Source organism: Zalophus californianus, chromosome 1, assembly GCF_009762305.2.
Source record: "Zalophus californianus isolate mZalCal1 chromosome 1, mZalCal1.pri.v2, whole genome shotgun sequence".
In the NCBI taxonomy this organism is placed as follows: Eukaryota; Metazoa; Chordata; class Mammalia; order Carnivora; family Otariidae; genus Zalophus; species Zalophus californianus.
The window spans coordinates 42,177,390-42,190,197 of NC_045595.1; the positions used below are offsets into that span (position 1 = coordinate 42,177,390).

At 39.1% G+C, this 12,808-nt stretch overlaps 1 protein-coding gene across 18 annotated transcripts in view; it reads left to right on the forward strand.

Annotated features, from left to right (window-relative positions):
• The window catches only part of CHL1 (cell adhesion molecule L1 like), a 209,788-nt gene that overhangs the window by 36,834 nt on the left and 160,146 nt on the right, over positions 1–12,808 (forward strand). For 8 of the 18 annotated variants that reach the window (XM_027585988.2, XM_027585990.2, XM_027585991.2 and 5 more), the window contains one exon: positions 10,675–10,755. The exons of the other annotated variants lie outside the window; for them this stretch is intronic. The gene's annotated coding sequence lies outside the window, so the exon portion shown is untranslated. The remainder of the gene's footprint in view (positions 1–10,674; positions 10,756–12,808) is intronic. 18 annotated transcript variants of the gene reach the window in all.

The window sequence follows — 12,808 nt, forward strand, 5'->3', positions numbered from 1 at the left end:
GTTGATTCTCCCAATCCATGAGCATGGAACGTTTTTCCATTTCTTTGTGTCTTCTTCAATTTCTTTCCTGAGTATTTTATAGTTTTCTGAGTACAGATCCTTTGCCTCTTTGGTTAGATTTATTCCTAGGTATCTAATGGTTTTGGGTGCAATTGTAAATGGGATAGACTCCTTGATTTGTCTCTCTTCTGTCTTGTTGTTGGTGTATAGGAATGCCACTGATTTCTGTGCATTGATTTTATATCCTGCTACTTTACTGAATTCCTGTATGAGTTCTAGCAGTTTTGGGGTGGAGTCTTTTGGGTTTTCCACATACAGTATCATATCATCTGCAAAGAGTGAGAGTTTGACTTCCTCTTTGCCGATTTGGATGCCTTTGATTTCTTTTTGTTGTCTGATTGCTGTGGCTAGGACTTCTAATACTATGTTGAATAGCAGTGGTGAGAGTGGACATCCCTGCCGCGTTCCTGACCTTAGGGGAAAAGCTCTCAGCCTTTCCCCATTGAGAATGATATTCGCTGTAGGTTTTTCGTAGATGGCTTTTATGATATTGAGGTATGTACCCTCTATCCCTATACTCTGAAGAGTTTTGATCAAGAAAGGATGTTGTACTTTGTCAAATGCTTTTTCTGCATCTATTGAGAGGATCATATGATTCTTGTTCTTTCTTTTGTTAATGTATTGTATCACGTTGATTGATTTGCGGATGTTGAACCAGCCTTGCAGCCCAGGAATAAATCCCACTTGGTCGTGGTGAATAATCCTTTTAATGTACTGTTGGATCCTATTGGCTAGTATTTTGGTGAGAATTTTTGCATCCATGTTCATCAAGGATATTGGTCTGTAATTCTCTTTTTTGATGGGGTCTTTGTCTGGTTTTGGGATCAAGGTAATGCTGGCCTCATAAAATGAGTTTGGAAGTTTCCCTTCCATTTCTATTTTTTGGAACAGTTTCAGGAGAATAGGTATTAATTCTTGAAATGTCTGATAGAATTCCCCTGGGAAGCCATCTGGCCCTGGGCTTTTGTTTCTTGGGAGATTTTTGATGACTGTTTCAATTTCCTTAGTGGTTATAGGTCTGTTCAGGTTTTCTATTTCTTCCTGGTTCAATTTTGGTAGTTGATACATCTCTAGGAATGCACCCATTTCTTCCAGGTTATCTAATTTGCTGGCATAGAGTTGCTCATAATATGTTCTTATAATTGTTTGTATTTCTTTGGTGTTGCTTGTGATCTCTCCTCTTTCATTCATGATTTTGTTGATTTGGGTCATTTCTCTTTTCTTTTTGATCAGTCTGACCAGGGGTTTATCAATCTTGTTAATTCTTTCAAAGAACCAGCTCCTAGTTTCGTTGATCTGTTCTACTGTTCTTTTGGTTTCTAGTTCATTGATTTCTGCTCTGATCTTTATGATTTCTCTTCTCCTGCTGGGTTTAGGCTTTCTTTGCTATTCTTTCTCCAGCTCCTTTAGATGTAGGGTTAGGTTGTGTATTTGAGACCTTTCTTGTTTCTTGAGAAAGGCTTGTATTGCTATATACTTTCCTCTCAGGACTGCCTTTGCTGTATCCCAAAGATTTTGAACAGTTGTGTTTTCATTTTCATTGGTTTCCATGAATTTTTTTAATTCTTCTTTAATTTCTTGGTTGACCCATTCATTCTTTAGTAGGATGCTCTTTAGCCTCCATGTATTTGAGTTCTTTCCGACTTTCCTCTTGTGGTTGAGTTCTAGTTTCAAAGCATTGTGGTCTGAAAATATGCAGGGAATGATCCCAATCTTTTGGTACCGATTGAGACCTGATTTGTGACCTAGGATGTGATCAATTCTGGAGAATGTTCCATGGGCACTAGAGAAGAATGTGTATTCCGTTGCTTTGGGATGGAATGTTCTGAATATGTCTGTGAAGTCCATTTGGTCCAGTGTGTCATTTAACGTCTTTATTTCCTTGTTGATCTTTTGCTTAGATGATCTGTCCATTTCAGTCAGGGGGGTGTTAAAATCCCCCACTATTATTGTATTGTTGTCAATGTGTTTCTTTGCTTTTGTTATTAATTGGCTTATATAATTGGCTGCTCCCATGTTCGGGGCATAGATATTTACAATTGTTAGATCTTCTTGTTGGATAGACCCTTTAAGTAGGATATAGTGTCCTTCCTCATCTCTTATTACAGTCTTTGTTTTAAAATCTAGTTTGTCTGATATAAGGATTGCCACCCCAGCTTTCTTTTGGTGTCCATTAGCATGGTAAATGGTTTTCCACCCCCTCACTTTCAATCTGGGGGTGTCTTTGCGTGTAAAATGAGTCTCTTGCAGACAGCATATTGATGGGTCTTGTTTTTTAATCCAATCTGATAGCCTGTGTCTTTTGATTGGGGCATTGAGCCCATTTACATTCAGGGTAACTATTGAAAGGTATGAATTTAGTGCCATTGTATTACCTGTAAGGTGACTGTTAACTGTCTGTTGTCTGTGTTCGTTTCTGCTCTTTGCTGCTTTTAGGTTCTCTCTTTGCTTAGAGGACCCCTCTCAATATTTCTTGGAGGGCTGGTTTCGTGTTTGCAAATTCTTTTAGTTTTTGTTTGTTCTGGAAGCTTTTGATCTCTCCTTCTATTTTCAATGATAGCCTAGCTGGATATAGTATTCTTGGCTGCATATTTTTCTCGTTTAGTGCTCTGAAGATATCTTGCCAGTCCTTTCTGGCCTGCCAGGTCTCTGTGGATAGGTCTGTTGCCAATCTAATGTTTCTACCATTGTAGGTTACATATCTCTTCTCCCGAGCTGCTTTCAGGATTTTCTCTTTGTCTCTGAGACTCGTAAGTTTTACTATTAGATGTCGGGGTGTTGACCTATTTTTATTGATTTTGAGAGGGGTTCTCTGTGCCTCCTGGATTTTAATGCCTGTTTCCTTCCTCACATTAGGGAAGTTCTCTGCTATAATTTGCTCCAATATACCTTCTGCCCCTCTCTCTCTCTCTTCTTCTTCTGGGATCCCAATTATTCTAATGTTGTTTCGTCTTATCGTATCACTTATCTCTCGAATTCTGCCCTCGTGATCCTGTAGTTGTTTCTCTCTCTTTTTCTCAGCCTCTTTATTTTCTATCATTTGGTCTTCTATATCGCTGATTCTCTCTTCTGCCTCATTTATCCTAGCATTTAGTGCCCCCATTTTTGATTGCACCTCATCAATAGCCTTTTTGATTTCGATTTGGTTAGATTTTAGTTCTTTTATTTCTCCAGAAAGGGTTTCTCTAATAACTTCCACGCTTTTTTCAAGCCCAGCTAGTATCTTTAAAGTCATGATTCTGAACTCTAGGTCCGACATCGTACTAATGTCCGTATTGAGTAGGTCCCTGGCTGACGGTACTACCTCTTGTTCTTTTTGCTGAGGTGATTTCTTTCGTCTTGTCATTTTGTCCAGAGGAGAATAGATGAATGAGAGAACAAAAGGCTAACAGGTTTACTACGTCCCCAGCAAATATACTGTATACAAATCAGAAAAGACCTGAAACCAGGGGAAAAGAAAGGGAAAGAAAGAAAAAAGAAAGAGAAAAAGAAAAAAAAAAGATAAAAACAAAAACAAAACAATTCAAAAAAGGCAGAATATGATCAAATATGATCAGGCTAGTGCATAGATCAGTGCCACACACTAGATTTTGGGCGTATTTTGGTCTGTTAGAAAAAAGTGCCTCCTAAAATTTTAAAGGAAGAAAGACATATATGTACAAAATAAGGGTTGATACAATGAAGGGATGGAAGATGACTGTAAAGATGAAAATTATAAAAGATTTTATAAAAGGACTTGGTAAGATAAGTTGTTTGAAAAAAGAAAGAAGATTTAAGGAAAAAAAAAAAAAGGAAAAAGGGAGAGAATGTGATCAGGCAGGAGACTAGAACAAAGCCATACACTAGTGATTTAGGGTATATTTTGATCTGTTAGAAGAAACTGTACCTCAAAATTTTAAAGAGAGAACAACTTATATATATATGCCAAAAACAAGGATAACTACTATGAAGGGATAAAATATGACTCTAAAAATGAAAAAAAAAATGTTTTTTTTTTTTTTAAAAAAGGGATTTATAAGATGTTGGTTGAAAAAGGGAAAAAGAAAAATAAAAAAAAGTCAACAAAAATTAACTTTGATGAAATAATGAATCATGGTAAAAAAAAAAAAAAAAAAAAGAAGCCATGAATCTATGTGCAGTATTCCCCTAGCGCTGGAGTTCTCCTATTCTCCTTGATCGATCAACTTGGTCTTGGCTTGCTGGCTGTTTGTGTTGATCTTCTGGGGGAGGGGCCTGTTGCTGTGGTTTCCAAATGTCTTTGCCGGAGGCGGAATTGCCCCGCCCTTGTCGGTCCGGGCTAAGGAAGCTGCTCCAGTTTGCTCTCAGGAGCTTTTGTTCCCTGCAAGCTCTCGGTACAGCTTTGGAGGACCAGGGCGAAAATGGCGGCCTCCCAGTCTCCGCCCGGAGGAGCCGAGAACTCGGGGCCCCACTCCTCAGTGCGCCCCCAGAGAAAAGCAGTCACTCCCGTGTCCCCGGTCTCCGGCCGCTCTCCGTGCTCACCCGGCCTGTGATCGAGCGTTGCTATCTCTGGCACCCGACCCCGCTCGGAGTCTCCAAACCCAGCAGATCCCTGCAGTGCGTTCCCGCACCGCTCCTCCCCGGGAAGGAAGGGGAGTCTCCCCGGATCTGCTGCTTGTTGGGTCCTTGCTGGGGGAGCCGTGCCCCGACTGGGCCGCAGATCACAGTTTATGGCAACCCCGAGCTGAGAGCCCGCGACTCTGCTCCGTATCTGCAGCCGGCTTCCCCGCCCCGACACCTGGGAGCTCTGCCGCACTCAGGCACCCCCGGTCTCTCTGTGACCCCAAGGGTCCTGAGACCACACTGTCCCGGGAGGATTCCACCCCCCGCTTAGCCACTGCAGCGACGTCCCTCCGCCGAGCCAACTTTTAAAAGGTCCGATTTTGTGCTCCGGGGCTCTAGCACTTGCCAGAAGCGGCCGGCGGAGGCCCCTCCCCCGCCGTTTATCCTCCCGAATATCGCCTCGGATTCACTTCTCCGCATGTCCTACCTTCCAGTAAGTGGTCGCTTCTCTGTTCAGAGAGTTGTTGCTACTCTCCTGTTCGATCTCCTGTTGAGTTCGTAGGTGTTCAGAATGGTTTGATCCCTATTCAGCTGAATTCCTGAGACCAGACAAAATCTAGGTCTCCTACTCCTCCGCCATCTTGCTCCGCCCCCCTCAAACTCAAGGTATATTACATGAATGATGGAATAAGGAAGTCAGGCTAGTGTAGATAAAGCCATGAGCTTCTAGTTACATGGACACGTTCCCATCATGGCTGTTGCCACTCACTCTCATCGTGATGTTGTACAGGCTCCCTAATCTATTTGAATTCATTACATCTTCTATAAAATTAGGGTCAGTCGTACCTAATTTAGAGGGCACTTGTGAATCACAGATAAATTACTTAGTACAACGTGCAGCACAAAGTATGTCTTCAATTAATGTTAGAAGAAAAATCCTATATGACCTTTAGCAGGGGGTCAGTAATTGTTTTTGAGTAAACCCATGCTGCAACTAGTGATCAGAAATGGGGACTATTTTCTTTCACAGTATTCCTTCAAATGTATTCATAGGAACAAACTCAATTTTTCCCCCCAATTTTTTATTTAAATTCTAGTTAGTTAACATAGTGCAAAATTCAACATTTTCATATTTCTTGTATGTGGTTTTGCTTATAATAATTTCCAAAGCAACTTTTGCTGTTGATCATAGTTTTCCTAATTCTCATTTTATTGTGTATCATTTTATGTTAAGCATATTGAAGAATTTCTATTGTGTGCTCATTTTTACTGTACTACCAGCTTTATTCTAGGGAATATTATTTGCATCATGTATCATTTTCCTTTAAAAAAAACTATATTCATTCAAAAAAATCGAATTGAGTATCTTGGTACACATTTTGAGCATATGGACTTCAGTGATTTGAATCAAGAGCTCATTTCTGCCAAGCAAATGCTAGTTGATGAGAGAAAGAGAGGTGTTTTCAATCCCAACTTTTTAAGAATATTGACCCAAATATTGACAGAAAGCTGAGGTGCTCTCAGTCTGTTTTTAAAATCACTAAAACATCTCCAGTGTTTGAGATTAATTGAGATTAGGTACATTTTTAAAATAAAGTAAAATAAAAACATAAAAAATAGCCACTCTTGATTCCAAATACATACATACACTGCACACATACACACATGTAAACACACAACACAAACGTATAGAATAGGTATTTTCATTCAATGTACATTTATTAAGCAACCAGTATTTGACAATATGGCAGTCACTGTTCTTGAGTACTAGGGAGGCAAAAATGAAAGAGGTTTGTTTGTTTTTTTCTGGCCTTAAGGAAAACTCACAAGCTTGAAAAACATTATTAAAGAAACCCTTTTCTGTCTTGTGAGAATAAGACATGTAACTGCTCACACATGTGGCTTATAGAGCATTTGTCAAGGCTCCGGTGTCACCATTTGAGGTAGTGTGGTTTCATCCCATTGGCTGAGTTTCAGTTATGTCTGATCAAGTGCTCCTCCCAGCCTCATTGATTGCCTCTGGGTGGTAAAGGGGATCTGTGCTGCCCCTCAGGTTACTGAACACCTTTTAGATCCCAGCCCTGAGCTAAGCATTTTATACAAGTTAGTCCTTATCCTTCACACCTATCCTGCCAGATAGATACCGTTATCCCTTACTTACCGACGAGACCTTTGCCGTTCCAGAAGGTTATGTCACACAGGGAGTAAGGGCACACTTTATTTTCAGCTCCTCTGTCTCTTTTTTCTCTATGTTACAGTGTCCCTTTGATAGGCACAGTGGTGGTAAGGTGGTGACTCCTACTCTAATGGTGTGTGACATTCACACCTGTGACTGTCAGATTGAGTAACTGTCAGGTACTGCTATTTTTCTGGTATGTGTAGCTTGCATACATTTAACTCCATCCAAAATGTATTTATTAAGCTTCATTATGGGGCCAGGCAGTGACACGGGGGTAACAGTAACAATCGAAATATGTCCTTATTGAACTCAAGATTCATTGTATAAAATACAGAGTGAAACCTAGCAAGAGTATTGTGACAGCCATTTGGTCTTTAGTTAATTTTGTCCAGAATGCAGTTGCAATTTACATATGATGTGTTGGAAATTCAGTAAGTAAAGAGAATTCACCTTAAAAATATTCTAGGAATGGGGCGCCTGGGTGGCTCAGTCGTTAAGCGTCTGCCTTCGGCTCAGGTCATGATCCCAGGGTCTTGGGATCGAGCCCCACATCGGGCTCCCTGCTCTGCGGGAAGCCTGCTTCGCTTCTCCCTCTCCCACTCCTCCTGCTTGTGTTCCCTCTCTCACTGTGTCTCTCTCTGTCAAATAAATAAATAAAATCTTTAAAAAAAAATATTCTAGGAATGTGCCATGTAGAAAAGTGATATATTATCTCTAAATAATTCTTAGGCAGCCAACTTTTCCTTCAGGATTGGAAGAGATCACCACTTCTTTTGCTAAGCACCTGATGAAGTCATTGGTTTGCTTTCAGGGCCCACATTGTGTGGAAAATACTATTTTCAAATACTAAATAACCAGAGCAGTAAGATGTCCATATTAGGAAGGCCTGATGACCTGAGTTTAACTGATTCAAAGCTGCTGCCACAGGTGTGCTGTTCACTGAGTGGACCAGCCTCATCCACCTTTCCACCGTTAATGCCTTTTGCTTTTGAGGAAGTTCCATTTCTCCCTCTAGCGTGCTTTCTCTCTCTTTCCGTGTTTTGTTTCCTTAAGTGAGTACATTTTAATTTGATGTACCTACACTATATATTTATATATTTTTTTCACTCATGCTTTATTTTTTCCCCAGTAAAAAAGCAACCAACCAACAAGGGCCCAAAGGCCCATTTTGCTTTAATATACTTCAAGATTCTTTAGATTTTCCCATCAGTTTTTCTATTTATTCCCCTCTTTGCATTTGGTAGGTATATTTATTCAAATCTCTTAAGTAGAGGAAACTTAGGGACTTTGGAAAAAGAAACAAACAACTATTTGCTAAGAATAGAAAATAAGATATTGGTATCTATATCAATGATGGTGGGAGAAAGGATAAAGTCTTGTAGATTAAATAATTTCAAAGAATTATATATCCTGATAAATATCATAAAAGTAAAATGAGAAAGACATTTTCTTGGACTACAGTATTGTTGTGTGTGTGTGCACTCCCTTATCATTAAAAATGTTTGAGCCTATATGTCCAATATATGCATATCTGAATTGTCCATAGTGTGCTAAATATTACTATAAGAAAACAGAAAAGGAAACAAGAATTAGAAAGAATGAAATAAAATGATTTTAAAATAGCGTGTATACTCACATATGTATATAGAGATATTTTAATATCAACATAGAGGTTTTTTAATATGTGTTATAATTTCAAATACATATATAATTGTTGCATTCTAAAGGATTGTCTCTGTACCCTGTTTTGGAGCTCATATACCTACAACATGAAATAATGAAAGACCTAATAATAAGAGATAATCCTTTATATTCACCAACGCCACACACACACACACACACACACACACACACACACACACACACACACACACACACACACACGGTGACTGGATTAGTTGCAAAGAACTTATATCCATGATTAATGGCAATGCTTTCTCAACCAAAGTTGAATGAAGCAGATGAGAGCTCAGCAGGCATATGCTGCTGCTGTGAGCATACAAATAAGTTTGATCAGTAGCTACAGTCTTCATGCCTAATGCCAAACAATAGTCTTGAAAATGCTAAGCAAGAGTGTGGATAATTCAGCACGGGCACTGATCCCTGTTGTCATGGGTGTCCCTGAGAGTGTTAAGAAGGTGGGAGCCATTGGGAAGAGCCCCTTGTAGTAGCTGTATGACATGGTTGGGTTTTGGAAAGATGTCTCAGAGAGATTTAATATTAGAACTATAAAAGTGGCTCCCTGGTTGTAGAATAAAATATCTGATTTGTAACATTCTTTATCATTGGGATAGATAAAGGACATCCTATATCACATCATTTAAGTTCAGCCTCATTCAGTGGGGCAGGACATCAGTAGATACTTTTTGGAATCAACATGTGCAAATATTTCATTTCTTCTTTTCCCTGTTGAATGACTGTTGTAACACATACAGGATGCTGGACGCACCAAAATGATGGTGATTTTCTGTGCTCCTCTAGTTAGGTCAAACTCTTCTATTAGCCTGTAGAACTCAGTAAACACAATAATTCTCTAGCAATGTGTGCCATGGATGAGGAGCCATATTAAATGTTGTTCTATGCGTTGTTAGTCTTCCATAAACAATTCTGTGTGTTATAATGCAAATAATAATGGTGTTAGAAGTAGGCCTAAAGGGTTTGAAATGAGGTCACTAAACAAAAGTAGACAGGGCACAGCCTGTGCAGTGTGTCACTTGGTCAATTGGACAGCAGTAGGGACTATTCTCATACTTGCCAGGGTAGAATTTGTTTTTCAGTGTATTGGTGTGAAGTTCTCTGTGAAGGCATTGCAATCTGTTTATAACTTTTTGGCAGCAGCTTTTGGAATAAGGCCAAAGATACTGTCAAATAATGCAAAGAAAGGGAATTGAGTTGCTTGGATATTTTAACCATTCTTCTCTTTTTGTCAGGCCAAAAATATTGTAGTTTTATAACTATCTTTAATTAGTAATTTCTACCAGAATGAGTTAGAATTACTAGATGGAATTTAGCTCTTCTGAATGATGCTCATTAAGTTATGACAACTGGTATGCAAAACCAGTTCTTTGACTTTTTTGACTGTCCTTATGCTCAACAGAAAGTCTTAGCTTTTTAAAGGTATACTCGTGGGACAGCATCTGAAAAAAGGCTTATAAGCAATCTTTTAGGGATTGGAAGTCAAGCCTCAAATTATCTGGGAATTAGCAGTAAAAGGATTGTATGTATTGGTTGAAACACTTCCTTTATTCCTTATGTTGATTTTTAAAAAGATGGGAGCCTTGGAATTAGCACACCTGGGTGAGAGTTGGTCTCTTGAATCCAAGGCTTATGTTAACTGTGTAATTCATAGAGTTCTGGTCTTGGAGAGTGCTTTCTGAGAGAGCTCTCATCACTTTAGTCTCTACTGTTTTATGTTGACACATTGGTCACAGCCTCAGACAAAAGTAAGTGGCTACTGTGAAGAACAGTTCATGGAGGACTGCCAGGTAGAAATTCCTGTATACTGTGGTCTGTTGCAAAATACTTGAATTTGTGAGAGAAGACATGTCCATAATTTTTTCAATGAGAAGTATAATTACGTGGCTGTTTTCTGCATGTCTGCCCTCTCTGCTTCATTTATTCATAGATAGGAATCTATAGGATGTCTTTTTATAGCAATAGAACAGTGATATTGTTTAGGCATTTGGGGATTTTTTGGGGAGGAGAGGGAGAGAGAGAATCCTCAAGCAGACTCCCAGCTGAGCATGGGCCCCCTATACAGGGCTCCATCCCAGGACCCTGAGATCATGACCTGAGCCAAAATCAAGAGTCAGCTACTTAACTGACTGAGCCACCCAGGAGCCCCTAAAAATGTTTTTTGGTTTTTTTTAGATAAAAATTATCTCCATAATTATAACTTTCAAATCTATCTCTAGGTGCTATAAACTGCAAACAGTCACCCTGTCTTAATCCTGCAGACATACCGCAGAGAAACTTAAGGGGAACTTAACTTACTGGTAAGAATATTTTTCTTAATCATTTGCCTTATACAGTTTTGAATGCATTTAATTATTGCAATGCATGGTAGAAGAGTGTAGCCAGAGGGAGTGACACAGGGTATGGACCAGGTATATAACATGTGAGGGCAGTGGTGGTTGTTGGTAAGTTTCATTAAAATGCTGGCTTATTTTTGAAAGGGCAAAATCTTTAACTAAAAGTTATTTTTCTGTAAGCTCACCTCTTGGCATATTTGAAGGTTGAATCCTGGTATTTATTTAAACGTCATTTTTTTATAGAAAATGAATTTCACCATTATGATCTGAGAAGGTTGGCTTCTTAGGAGGCTTGAAGTTTTAGGGGGAGAAAACCTGTATTTTCATCAAACAGAGCTCAGCCCTTCATTGTCTGGAGGGCTTTCAGCTTCAGTAACTGTCCCTTGGATTTGGATCAATGTGAAATCTGACCTGAATCCTCCTTTGGAGTTTTTTCAAGTTCTTTGTGCAGTACCAGGCTGAATTGTAACTAATTTCAGAGAGTTTGGAGGAGTGAGAAAAATCCACTTTCCAGGGCCAGACGCACAGGGATGTGGTTATGGGGAAGCTGTTTCAGCCCTTTTATTTATTTTTTAGTTTTTTAAAGATTTTATTTATTTGATAGAGACAGCCAGAGAGGGAACACAAGCAGGGGAAGTAGGGGAGAGAGAAGCAGGCTTCCCGTGGAGCAAGGAGCCCGATGCGGGACTTGATCCCAGGACCCTGAGATCATGACCTGAGCCGAAGGCAGACGCTTAACGACTGAGCCACCCAGGTGCCCCTCAGCCCTTTTAAACCTCCGTTTCCTAATTCATAAAATTGAAATAATAATAGTTGTGATTGCCTATAGGTACAGGTTAAGTTGGACTATTTTGGTAACACTTAGTAGCACTGTGGTTAGTCCATAATATTGTTTGGTAAATGTCAACAAAATGAGTTTTTAAAGACAAAGTGATTTAAGAAAAAAAAGTAGTGTTTTTCCCCCAGTGATATGAATGAAAGAATAATATTATTCTTACTTTCTCAAGAGCACATTTCATTACCAATAGACTATGTACTCCTGAAGAATTAAGATATTATCTGGTGAATGCAGAATCTTTCTATATGCTGGTTGTAAACTAGGATCTTAGTAACTATGAAATAATGAAGAAACAGGTGAAAATAATGTGGAAATAGATGGAACACCTTGATTCTGAGTCTTTGTTAGCATAATTACTGCCTGATAACCAGGGAGGGCTTTCTAAATGAATGGGGGGGGCTACTCCAAGAATAAGTCTATGAGGAAATTGTATGTGTGTGTGCTTTGAATAAATTTGGTCTCTTTGTCTCATGCACTGGAGTGGTTTTGTCCCTCCACCGTATTTAGATCCTTCTTTTGGAGCTGGCTCCAAGAGGGCTACCCTGCACAGGGTTTCCAATTCTGTTTAATCTACAGGTCTACTAGATGACTAAAAAGCATTTGCAGTATACACTCATATTCTTGAAGAAAACCCTTCCTAAAATCTGATTAATCAAATTCTTTGATGATGATGGGTAATGAGGGGTACATTTGTCATGTTAAAGCACGACATGATCTCATCCTAAATAAATTTCTAATTCACAAGAAACCTAGGTAAATATTTCCAGAAGTTAAAGGATGAAATACAATATCCAGGGTATTAAATTTTTAAAAAGTCGTTATCATACTACTATGAGAAACCTTAATTGTGGTTGTGTCATGATGATGTATTAATAATTGTGTCTTTTGATATGAAAATGGATGGCAACCTGCAAAACAATTGTATACTCAACAGTTCACTATTTTATTGAAATATGTTCATTTTCTTGATGACTGATCAAATTATTACTTAGTTCTACAAAATCAGTTCTCTTGCCATCAGTTTTCATTGTGGTGCTTGAGAAATTCAGCTTTTGTGTCTTCCAGGAAGCGTTTATGGAATCCTAGTCCTTGGATATTACCCCCCACACACACACACACACACTCAAGCATCAATTTTCTTTTGAAAAATTTTCATTTGGAGTCTCCCCTTCCCTTCCA